Raw genomic sequence first — 12,874 nt, forward strand, 5'->3', positions numbered from 1 at the left:
TTGGAGGTAGCTTACCAACAGGTACATCTTTGATTGGTTCCATGTGAATTGTTTTTAATTAATGACCAATCACAACCAGCTGTGTCAGACTCTCTGAGTCTCATGGGTTTTTATTTTCATTCCTTTCTAGCCTTCTGATGTCTCATTTTTCTTTCTTTAGTTTTAGTATATAATTTTCTTTTAATATAATATCATAATATAAAAATCAGCCTCCTGAGAACTTGGAGTCAATTCTCATCTCTCACCTCGTCCTGGGGACCTTCACAACAACACTGCAACAATTAATAACCACAACTCCTATCTGGCTTCTGTTGAAAACATTTTTAAGTGATGGTTGGGCTTGCACTTGCTGGGTTTAAGTGAAGTTTGCAGGGCCGATGTTGGAAATGTCCTTGGTTTGGAGCCAACTTGTGATATTTTTTCTTGCAGCAAATAGCTCCCAGCTCACAGAAAGGACCCTGCTGCCTGCATTTTGGCTGCTCCTAGCTCCCACAGGGAATGGAGATGGGGAAGGGGTTTGGCTCCAGCCTCTGTGCTAGCAAATGAACCCAAACACAGGGAATTGTCAGTGGGGGATTGCATGGAAGTGTCTGGGTGCCTCATGCAGTCAGCTTGCTTGACTGCTGACTGTCTCTAATGGCTTATGGTCCTTCTGGATGTCACCATCAGACATCCTGTTGCCTTTAGTGACTATTCCAGCAATCTGCTCTGATCCCAAAGTTGGCCAGCTCTCTTTTTATAATGAGGTCCTTGATTATTGCAAGCTTTAGGTATTCTTTAAGGTCTGTGCATTTAGCTTGTTCTCTGTGTTAAACAAAAATGAGGCAAAAAGAAGAAACGGCTTTTAATTTTGGGGTAGAAGTCTGATGCTAGCTGACTCTACCTGGAAACCCCTTGGGGAAGGGCACTGAAAATTTTTTTTTTGCAATTATGTGGAATTTCTCAGCAGGGAGTCCACTAACAATATCCAGTGCAACCCAGCAAGCAAGAAATATAAAGCCAGGAGCTAAGCAAAATACAGAGATTTCATTATAAATTAGTGTTGGAAATTAGACCCAGGCTGTGAAATAACCACAATTAAAATTCAGAAAGCAAAGAAGAAAAAGCTTACCTAGTGACCTCTGCTTGCTGCACAGGGTTAGAAAAGAAGCTGTGCTACTTTAGTATTCTAGCATAATTTGCACATTACTGAAACTGTTAGGAAATTAAAGGAAAACCCAGGGACTGAGCTTTAACTGATGAAAGTAGCCTACAGGAAAGACAGGGAGAGACTTTTTACAAGAGCATGTAGTAACTGGACAAGTGGGAATGGATTCAAGCTAAAAGAAAGTGGGTTCACATTGGATACGGGAAAGAAATTATTTGCTGTGAGAATGGTGAGGCACTGGAACAGATTGCCCAGGGAAGTTGTGGATGCCCCATCCCTAGAGATGTCCAAGGCCAGGCTGGACAACTTTGAGCAACCTGGTCTAGGGAAAGGTGTCCCTGCTGATGGCAGGGGGTTGGAAACAGACGATCTTTAAGGTCCCTTCCAACCCAACCACTCCATGATTTTATGAAAAGCGGCATAGCCCAGCTGACATCAAGGCAGATAAATTGATCTACAAGAGGTAAATATGTGTAATAAATAAGTCCTCTAAATCAAGGGCTTCCCCTCTGACTAAGCCATTGTTGATGGAGAAAGCAAAGCAGCTTTTTTCTGGCAAGTCTTTGCAGTGATCCTAAATTATATGCTGCTATTCAATGGATGTGAGCTGGTTAGGCATAAAGAAAATTATCTAAAAGTTCACTCTAGAGGAAAAGAAATTGTCCATAATAACTCAGATAAAGTGATAAGAGGTGATTTTGGGGGGTAATTCTTTGGTTTTTGAATCTGCTTCAAGCAATTGATTTTACTAATATGACACCAAATCATTCCTAGTTCAGGTTTGTTATAGACATTAAAAACCTAAAATGCCAAACCACCACTACCAAAAAATAGCAGCAGGAATCTAACACAAGAGCTCCCTGGAAACAAATTCAAAGGCAGCCAAATAAAACGAGATTAAAATATACAAAATACTGCAATTTAAAAGAAAATCACTGAATTATTGAAACTGCATAGAGGAGATGTCATAGCAGTACTTCTCATCAGCCTGACTTAAAAAACAGGCTATGCTTTTTCCCCCCCCTCCTTTGATGTCAGGAAGTGTATTGTAAACTTTAAGTGATGTATGTGGTTCAATCAGATTGATCTGGAAGGTTCAAAGATATTGTAAATTTTTGAGCATTTATGCTTTATCCTGTGGTGGAAAGGATGTTGTACATCTACACAGTGTAACCCTTTTAATACTTTGTTGTAGGACTGGAAAGAGAAAGCACATTTCTGCAGAGTGACAATACAAGAGGCCTCAGTAGAGCAGCTCTGTGCTGACCTTTGCCGTTCTGGGTCCGTACAGGATGCAATCAATGCAGAAGTGTCTCACCCACTCAGGGAGTGCTTTGCTCTCCCCAGCTGCTTATTTTGCTATAAATTTCCATACAGTCTTTGCAAGCTGCCTGATAATTGCAACATCAGCTGGCAGGTTTGAGCTCCAGGGCAGCTTCTGGATCCCTTGCTCTCTGGGCTCAAATGACATTCTCATTGCCTGAAAGGTGCGCAGGGCTGTGGCGGCAATTTTGGTGAGGATGTGGCATCCAAGAGCCCTCCCTGTGCAAATTTGTTGGGCAGAGCTGCTTCCACAGGACACTGATATCCCTGTGGTGCTGCACACACAGCAGGGGAATGCAGTTTGTGCTGCCAGAGAGGCTCTGTCAGTGCTGGCTCCTGAAAGGAGAAGCTTTTGTTAACAACTCCTGTTAACACTGGTAGTGGGTAGTGGTTTCAGGTTGCAATGGGGCAAGCCTGAAATGACTTACGTGTTATGTTAGGCTTGCTAGAGTTTGGAGACTCTGCCTGGAAAATTCCTTATGTAGGTAAACAAGATGAAAAAAAATACCATTATTTCCTTTTAACAGGAGGAAAATGGAGTTGCAGACAGAAGGAGTACTTTAAAGACCCAGTAAAATAGATGGAATAGCAGCATTAAGGTGTGGCAGGTTTTAACAAGTAGGATTCTGTGCCTTTGCAAAGCACTCAGCACTGCCAAGAAGAGATTCAGAACTCTGTATCCAGTATAGGCAAAGTTGAATTCAGCAATTGCTGTAAAGAATTTAACTCTTAAAGATTTTCTTCTTCATTATTTGTAAAATTTTTAGGCAGAATCTATTGAGAATTTTTTATTTCTCCAAAAGTACCATACACAAAGAACAAGGTATTGTAACTCTGCATCTTTTTATGTAATCTTAGTTATTTTGGCATTTCTGTAGACCTACTGAAAAGACTGCAGAATGGACTTTGCTTGCTCAATGCCTGTAGCAGGGGATAAACCTAACTGGCATAATTCAAGCTACACCTATTTACACCAGCTGAAGTATGTGACCCCTGATCTTTGATTACTCTGGCAGAAGAGAGTGCTACAAGGCAGGGATTTTTCAGTGCTCCTTTATCTACTTGAATTGTCTGGTCAGCTACAAGGTACGTAGGCTGTAAACATGGGAAAATTGAGATGGCAAACCGATCAATTGCAGAATATTGAAAAGATCAAGGAAATGGGAGCAATACTGCTAAACCCAATATGGAAAAGCCCTTCTTGTCCAATAACCTCATTCTTGTGACAAAGATTATAACAAGATGGAAAATGGCACAACATGAATGCATTCTGGTGGCAATGATTGCTGTGAGAATTGGGACTGGTTTGTACTTCACCCACTCTGTCTCTCTTTCCTGGATGCTGTATTCCCGGCAACTCAGGCAGAAGGTGTTATATTTATTATGTCCCTGTCACTTTTTATCTCTTGCAGTGAAACCCCACATTAAATTCTCTCTCCAGCTTCCACTCCCTCAAACAAGCAGGGAAACATGACTGCGTTGCCTTCTCTTAATCTCCTAATTAACCCAGCAGAATATACAATTTTCTTCTCTAACTGATAAGGTGTGTGCCATGGGTCTCTAAAGTGGCTGCTGCCAGCACATTTTCTGCCTCATCTTGCACAAGGGGCTGCCCTGTGCTTTTGGAGATGAGCTTGGTTTCATTTCCACCGTACAGCAGGTTCAAGGCCTTAAAAAGGCAAGATCTGGAGACTGCACAGAGAGCTTGAGAGATGGCAAGGTATCTGTCTGGAAAGGGTAACGCTTACGTCATCTGTACAGGGTCTGTTAGATGGCTAAAGGCCATAGTTAAAAAATACATATAAATGAAAGACATTTCAGCCCATTGCAGGGTTTCTGTGTTCAGCTTGAGAAATCCTTTTTCTTTTTTTTCTGGATTGAAAAAGCTTCTTTGAGGCATTGAAAATGCTCTTTATATCCCAGAGGTTGTTAGCAGTAGGAGGTGTGGAGGGAGAATCCAGCTTTGGCAGTCACGGGATCAAACTTGCCAGGTCAGATCTGTATTATTTTGATACATTGGTGAATGTTAAGGTCAACTGGGCAAGATCAGAGCTGGTAACTAACAATAAAAAGGTGACAGCTTCTTACAAGTGCCTTTGAATAGGGCTTGTGGTGCAGCTCCTCTCTCTCTGTGTGAAATTCAATGTTCCAGCACAAACCATTGCTGCTGTGGTGGCAGTTTCACCTGAAAGAGAGATTTAAAGTTTGCCATCACCCAACTTTCTGCTCCATCTCCCAGACAACTGGTGTGCAAGTAGCACAAAACATGAACTCACTTAAGGAATGTAGTAGCTTTCATCTTCTCCTAATGGGCTGCTTTACTTGTGATTATATCCAGTGTAAATTATCCATTCTGGCAAGGCTGGCCAGAGGACACAAGTCCTGGTAGGGTCACAGTGAAGGCTTCTTTCTCTTGTTTGTTGTGCCAAGATATTTTTACACCTAGTGAAGTCAAGCCTCTTTTATTTTTTCAGCCATCAGTGCTGTCCACACGATGCTGCTGCCTGTAACTGGGAAAGTGCAAAAGGAGTGGAATAGAAGTGTCAGCAGCAGTCTGGATCAACTTCATCCTCACTCTGAGCTGGCAACGCTGGTTCCTGGTCCGGGGACGGACTGTGAGATCCAGGTAAAGTCACAACCTGTAAGTGCTTACCCTGGCTTGTGAGCTCCTTGCTGTCTTCAATCCTTGCTCACTGCTCAGTTCCAGCATGCTGGAGTGGGAAGGAAATGTTCCCAGCCTGGGACTGCAGCCTGTGCTCCTGGCCTGGGGGAACTCACCTGCTGCTGACTCAGAACTGATCACACGTGAGAAGATAAGACAAAAGCTGAACCACACATTGACAAAGAGAGTCTGCTCTAATCTATTAGTGTCACAAGGCGTAAGCAACAGTTTCAACACAAAATTTTAATTCCTTTTGTTTTGGTCTCTGTTCAGCTTACCTGAAGGAGTACTTCATACTCCTTAGCAAAACAAGGGTCAGGACTTGTTGCTCCTTGGTCTTCATCTATGCCCAGGGATCTGCAGAGGGCTCTTGCCACAAAGCTAGGGAAGTCCTCATTTAGAAAATTGAGAAGACAGAAATTACTGTCCTGGTGATGAGGGAGAAATACGTCCTTCTGTGTGACATTATGTTTTCCTTCAGTATTACCCATATCAGGCCGGTCTGTCCCACTCACTGTCTCCCTCATTCATTTGCAGAAGACTAGTTCAAAAGTCACAGCTGCTGTTTGAGACTTCATCCATCCCTTTGCTATTCTGCAGATAGGCCAAGACAACAGCTTGTTAGTATTTAAATGAGCATATCCATATTTTTGCATGAAATTCACAGTCATTTACGCCTCGTGTCTGGTCACTGAAATGATCTGCTCTCTAATTCGTGCTTTGCTTTTAAGCCTAACTAGAGTGTAAAACTATTATGCGGTCATTGCCTCTCAAAGGAGGGATAATTCTGAGCCTAATCTACCATTCCTGGGCACTTTTTTTCCTGACTTGCTACTACTGTGTGAAGTGCAGGAGGATTCTGTGTCATTTACATGAAAATGAGGGATATCAGGAGGAAATTAGGAGAGGGAGGGGTGTAGTAGAGTATGCCATATTCTGATGCTTCCCTAAGAGAAATTGCAGAATTTGCAGAACAGCCTGTCTGTCAGAGCCTGTCTTGCTGGAAATGCATGCCAGCTTAGCCAGGGAAAGTTATGCGCTCCCCAACTCCCTTGTAAATGCAGACTTTGTTACTCCCTTGTAAATGCAGACTGTGATTGAAGTGCCCTTGGCTTCAGCTGACTGAACACAATCTGGTGCTGCTGACTCCCAATTTACCAGCTAAAAATTATCATCATAGTCCTCTTTGGCTCTAATCTGTCTGTGTTCAGATAGCACAGGGCTTTTGCACCTCCCTCTTGGGCAGACAGGATGCTGAAGCCTGTGGTCACTGTGCTTGCAGGCATCGGGGATTCCACGTCCTCAGAGCTGTGCAGCTCCAGGAATCCAAAAGGCATGTGTGATTCTGGGATTTTGCTTTTTTTCTTTTAATTTTTTTAGGGGGCAGAGGAGGTTGTTTGCCACTCTTGTTTGCATTAGAGCTTGCAGGTGCTCTATGCCAACTAACAATACGTGTGCCGTAAAAATGCCAGCTGATGTACAAACCAAAGTGCCATAGCTATCATTGGGTTGTATTTTTGGAACTGACTTGAATCCAAGGTCTGCATATTTTGGACAAACCCAGCCTGGCCTAGATCCACACAGACAAGTCCTGCCCCAATTCTGCTAAGTGACTGACTCTTCTCCCAAACCCACTCTCTCTTGATCTCCTCAGAGGTAACTCAACTATGGCTTCAGGGCAGAAAATGACAGACCAAAATGAGCTGAAGAAAACTCTCCAGATTATATCTCCTCCTCTCCATTACCTTAAAAAAATTAAACTTCTGTTTAGTCTGAAGGGCTTCTGTTGCTCTCAAGCTATATCTCCTAATAGGTTTCTTAGAGAAGTATTTTTCTCTATGCAAGTAATTTAAGCCTTCTGTGCCCTCTGGCTATTTTTTAATTAAAAGAAAAATAAAAAAAATTCCTGGCCCAAGCAGGGGGCTTAGGCTGTTGATTGACTGAAGCAAGGAATTTTGTAGGAATTTTGAATTCTGCACTGCCACATATGAAGTCAGCCCTATAAGTATAACCCTGACCTGAGGCTGGGATTTTTAAAATTAGATCCTTAATAAGAAGGGGAAGAAATAAATTTGACTTTGAATAAGCATAATGCAATTTCCCTTCACATAAATTGCTTCTTTATTATAGCACAGATATTCACATTTTTCAGTCTAAATATTTAAGTCTTATGCAACTTCATTTTGCTGGACTAAGCTCAGCTCTACCTAAGAAAGAATCCATTATTAAAGTAGTTTAATTCATAGGTGCTCATTGTTTTTGCTGTCATAACCCACCAAAATTATCTGGCCACCAGCTCCCCTCCTCTCCCTGTGGCTGAGCCAGGACTGTCTCTGTAGAAGAGTCACAGAATGGTTTAAATTGGAAGGGACCCCTAAAGGTCATCTAGTTCCAGCCTCCCTGCAATGAGCAGGGACATTTCCAACAGGTTCTTGTTGCTCAGAGTCCCATCCTACCTGACCCTGAATGTGCCCAGAACTGGGACATCCACCATCTCTCTGGGCTACCTGTGTCAGTGTTTCACCCCTCTCACTGTAAAAAATCTCATATCTCATCTGAACTTATCCTTCCTCAGCTGGAATCCATTCCCCCTTGTCCTGTCACTGCATGCCCTCACAAAGAGTCTCTCCATCTTTCTTGTAGGCTCCCATCAGGTACTGGAAGACCATGATTAGGTCATCCCATGGCCTTCTCTTCTCCAGGCTGAACAATACCAATTCTCTCTGTGTCTTCATGGGAGAGGTGCTCCATCACTCTGATCATCTTGGTGTCTCTCCTCTGGACTGTTTCCATGGTCCTTGTCCTTCATGTGCTGGGACCCCAGAGCTGATGCAGCCCTGCAAGTGGGTTCTCACCATAGCAGAGCAGAGGGGCAGAATCCCCTCCCCTCCCTGCTGCCCACACTGTTTTGGATAAGCCCAGGACCTGTTTGGCTTTCTGGGCTGTGAGTGCCCATTGCCAGATCATGTCCAGCCTCTCATTCCCCAGCACTGAGTCCTTCTCAAAAGGGCTGCTCTAGATCTGTACATCCCCCATCCTGTGTTGATGTTTGGGATTTCCCCAACCCAGCTGCAGGACCTTGATTCTGGCTTTGTTAAAGCTCATTACATTCTCATGGACTCACTTCTTGGGCTTGTCCAGGTCCCTTTGGATGGCATTCTGTTGCATTAATAAGCAGTTGGGACGTAGTTTTTTTCATGCAGATACAGCGAATTCTTTATTATTTTTTTTAGCTGAAGCTAATTCAATATTATTATTATTATTATTATTATTATTATTATTATTATTATTATTATTACTATTATTTCATGCAGAAAGAGCTAATTCTTTATTCACATCATTCATATTCATAGGAAATATCCAAAGGCACTGTCTTAAACCTCATTGGTAAGCAATACAGTGAAACTCAGTTCATTGACTGGTAAGGGCTACTGAATGTCTATCAAATTTTCTTTCTCTAGATATGTTTACATATTTTCTTCACTGGTTCTTATGGGACAGATTTCTTGTTTGTGCAGGTGTTTTGTTCTTGTTTTTGCTGGTCTTGTTTCTACAAGAATAGTTTTTTATGTTAACTTGTTTTCATTCCAGTAATTTTTCCTTATGGGAACTTATAAGCCTGTTGGTAATTCAACAGAGCAAGGCCTGATTTTATAAGGCCTTTATTTTATAATATCTTTTCCTAGCATTCCATCCTTCAGCTGTTCATCCACTCAGCTCAGTGTTGTCTGCAATCTTGGTGAGGGTGCACTTGACCTCAGCATGTTGCTGATGAAGATTCTGATGAGTAGTGCCAGTCCCAGTGCAGACCCCTGAGGGACACAACTTGTCATGGAAGTACATTGGATGGTGCCCTCTGGATGCCACCATCTGACCAATTCCTTATCCATCTAACAGTCCACCCACCAAATCCCTTTCTCTCCAGTTCACAGAGAAGAAAGCCATGTCAAAGGCCTCACAGAAGTTCATAGGGGTGACATCAGTAGCCCTTACCTTGTCCCACTCCATCACAGAAGGCCCCTACTTTGATCAGGCAGGACTTGGCCTTGCTGAAGCCATGCTGGCTGTCTTGAACTACCTCACTGTCCTCCATGTGCCATAGCAGCAACCATCTGGACCTGTGAAAGTGCCTTACAGTTAGAGTTTTCAAGATTGTGGAATAATTCTCCTTTTATTTTTGAGACTATTAGATTTTTCTCAGAGAGGAGAGAAACTGAGGATGAAAGAGATAACCTAATTTAGCCTGATTTGCAGTCAAAAGTAAATCTATTGCCTTGCTGAACCAAATCCAAGGGATCTGGTGCATGCAGCACCTCACAGCACACTTTCCCTGCTGTGCCATGCCTTCATCACAGCAGTGGCTGTAAGGGCCCAGAGTTAGGGAATCTGTGGCCAGAGCATTCCTGTATGTGCAGCTTGTCTTGGTGATTTCCATGGGCAGGGGGACATCCTTTGTTCACCATTTCTGGCCTCTTCATTTCAGAGAAAGATGGTCGGGTTCCTGCCTTTTTCTAACAAAATACTCTCATTAGGCTTGCTAGGGAAATTAGGGCAAATCAAAAGGGTTTCCATCAGGCAGGAAAGTACAGCTGGGTTGGGTGACTTTACCTCCCTATCCTTGCTGCTGGCACATGGATGCAGAGGTGTCACAGCCCAGACTGGTGTGGGACTGGTGGCTGAGGGCAAGAGGCTGATGGCAGCAGAGGGCTTGGTTAATGCAGCAGAACATCTCCAGTGGGCAGGGTGACTTTAGGTAAATTAACCAGTCAGGGAATAGTTAATGGCAGAGCTGCCCCCAATGGGTATTGGACAGCTGTTCTCTCAGAATAGGCTGACCTTGCATCAGTGGCTGGGGTAGAAAAAGCCCCAAGATCAGCATTGTTTCATCTGTCTGTTTCCCTTTTTTGTTGTTTTATTGTGGGGGGATTTTTTGTTGTTGTTTTGGTTTTGGGGGTGTTTTTTTTTTTTTGTTTGTTTCTTAAGGCTGACTTTCTTAGCTGACGACAGTCTAAGTACGTCCAAAGCAACTCAATAGCTGGTGAAGATAAAGCCAGAACTGCCAGAAAATGCAGAACAGAGGTATCTTTGCAGGTCGAAATGAAGGATGGGAGAGCCACATTTGGATTTAAAAAAAAAAAAATTAACCTTGAACCTCTCTCCAAAGTCTGATTTAAACATGAAACTCATTTAAATGTAAAAAAAGGCAAAAAGTATAATTCACTGAGCTTTTTTATGCAGTGTCTGCAGTTCCTGGTCTGGGGAAGCGATGAGCTGAAGACAGCCAGAGTGCAAGAGGATGGTGCTGACTGCAAACATCACCTGCAAAGGGGGCAGAAGCAGAGAGGTCATTCCCTTTTCCCCCCAGGTTTGTGCCTTGTCCCCTGCCTGGTGTGCTGGATTGATCATCAGGTGGATTTTCATCCCCTTAAAAGTGCTGACAGACACAATTCTTTGCAGCAGCACCAGAGACAGGGTCCTTATGTACAAGCTTAGATGAACCTATGTCTTTGTACAATATTTTGTGAGGTCCTGGTGAGGAATAATGTTCCCTGTTGATCCCTGATTTAGGTGGAGCACACCAGGATGAAGCTGCTTTTCATAAGGGAGCATTTCTTGGTGGATACTGGCTCACACAAGAAGTAGGTGATGTAGGAATGTAGGACTGAGAAGGAGAATCGGCACTCGGCTCAGCCTGAATAAATGGCCAAGCATAGAAAAGTGCAGTAAACTGCTTGCAAGTCAGGAAGGAACACATAAATGAATCCAACTCCAAGGCAGAAACATATAAAAAAAAAATCTACCACTAGCCCTTTACATCTTTATCAGTCCATTTTTCTGATGCTTGAAATACTTTTTCCACTACCTATTCTGCTCACAACTTTCAAATAACTAGCGAAGGGATAAGAGAGGAATTAGTTTTCCAATTAGCTCAGAAGACATCTAAAATGATGCTAGTAAACATAAGCTGATGAACTCCCACTTTTGGTTTTTTTTCCTGAAGTTGTACATCCCTCTTCTTCTGTGCTGGCAGCCTTCTCTGAGGTACTTTTTCAGTGATTATCCCTTGGAGAGAGGTCCAAGGGATAATCCCTAATCTGTGAGATGGACAGATCAACTGGGATGCTTGGCCAACAGGGTAGAGTGGGATTCCGGAAGGAGAAGGAACTTATTTTATTTTGAAACACTAGAGTAGCAAAGCCCCTGAGAAGTTTTCTGCTTGGTGTGTTTGGTTTGGGCGATTTTTTTTTCTAGTGGAAATTTGTGCTTTTTTTCCTATTTAATGAAAATCCCAGTTTGCCCTATAGGTTTTGATGGGAAATTTTCACATAGATCTTTGTTGTAAGATACCAACACAACAGAATTATCCTTTTATCTCAGCAGATGTGCTTTCCAGAAGGGGAACATCTCAGATGATGAAAAACACAGCAGCTTTGCTGCCTTGGCTCTTTCAGACAGGTTTTTTTTGTGATAGAGAATTTGTCAAAACAGATTCTTGTCATTAAAACTGAAATGCTTTGTGGACAGGTTTTGGATTTGCTCAAGTTTTTTACTGCTAATTTTTTGCTGCATAGTTATGTGCAGTGAGTCTTTGTGCCTTCTGTGACAGTGTGTGTAGGGGTATGGGATCAAGTCTCTGCTTTGTCCTTTACTTGAACTAGCCCGAGCTGAATGATTCAGATGAAGCCAAGTCATGACATGAACGACTCCTGTTTCTGAGGCTGTCAGAAGTATTGCACTGTTTGCATCTCACATCTGGAATTAGAAAGTAGTGTTTGACCCAGAAAGGGAAAGTTTTGACCTGATTCCAATTAAGCAGAAACCTTTGTGAGGCTGGTTCTTCTTTTCTGAGGACTACAGAAGAGACCCCCAAATGCCTGTGTAATTCTGCCACCAATCACAGTAGGAAAGCCTTGATTCTCACCAACACCAGAACCTTTTGAAAAAAAGTCTTAAAAATATAAAAGCAAGATTAGTAGTTTTCATTTCTTTTGAGTAAGTATGGCTCTTTTACCCAATTTTCATTCATGAAGGGGCACATCTTCAGGATGTGTCCGTAAATGCATCAGCTTGCAGGCTCTGGGAAGTGCCTACCTGCTTTGTGTCCTTGCAATCCTCATGATTCAGCTGGTACTGGGAGCAGTGGCACCTCCCTGGTCTGCAACAGAAGCATTTTGCAGCATGTTTGTTTCTCACCTGTTGTCTTCTGGAGAACCCCAAGTGTGCCCCAGATGGAATATATATATATATACAGCGATGGTTCTTCAGTAAGGATGTCTGGGTATTTAGATTTCAACCAGCAAGGACAAACAACTTGTGAAGAGTGGGGCCGCCTCTTGCAGTGGGATATAATATATTGGTAAAAATCACCTTCCTGGAAGCCAGTACAAATGCATTTTCTTTGCTTCTTCCTCAGTCACATTCTCCCAGCTCTGCTTTCTGCTGATGAACAACTGCCTATGCAAAGGAGATTGAAAAGGGGATTTACTTTGATTAGACCAAAGCCTTTCCTAGTATTTTCAGTCATAAGTATGGCAGCTTTAATAAGCAGGAAAAGAAGATAAATACAAGTCACAGACTGACAAGAAACTCAATTGGAAAAGAGCAGGAAGTTCTGTTGGGAGCCATGCTCTAAGTTCTGTCTCTTTCTAGCAGCCTCTGATAATCTGCTCAGTCCGAAGAAGGTAACTTTCTGCAAATCTCTGACAAATACCAAGTGAGGGATTTCAAAGGGATAAAATTAA

At 42.7% G+C, this 12,874-nt stretch overlaps 1 long non-coding RNA gene across 1 annotated transcript in view; it reads left to right on the forward strand.

Annotated features, from left to right (window-relative positions):
* LOC141729025 (uncharacterized) overlaps positions 1 to 10,497 on the forward strand; it is a 31,299-nt gene extending 20,802 nt beyond the window's left edge. The window contains exons 3-4 of the long non-coding RNA XR_012580271.1: positions 4,945 to 5,096; positions 10,371 to 10,497. This is a non-coding gene — a long non-coding RNA (uncharacterized LOC141729025). The remainder of the gene's footprint in view (positions 1 to 4,944; positions 5,097 to 10,370) is intronic.
* The last annotated feature ends 2,377 nt before the right edge of the window (positions 10,498 to 12,874 follow it).

Source organism: Zonotrichia albicollis, chromosome 5, assembly GCF_047830755.1.
Source record: "Zonotrichia albicollis isolate bZonAlb1 chromosome 5, bZonAlb1.hap1, whole genome shotgun sequence".
NCBI classification, from domain to species: domain Eukaryota; kingdom Metazoa; phylum Chordata; class Aves; order Passeriformes; family Passerellidae; genus Zonotrichia; species Zonotrichia albicollis.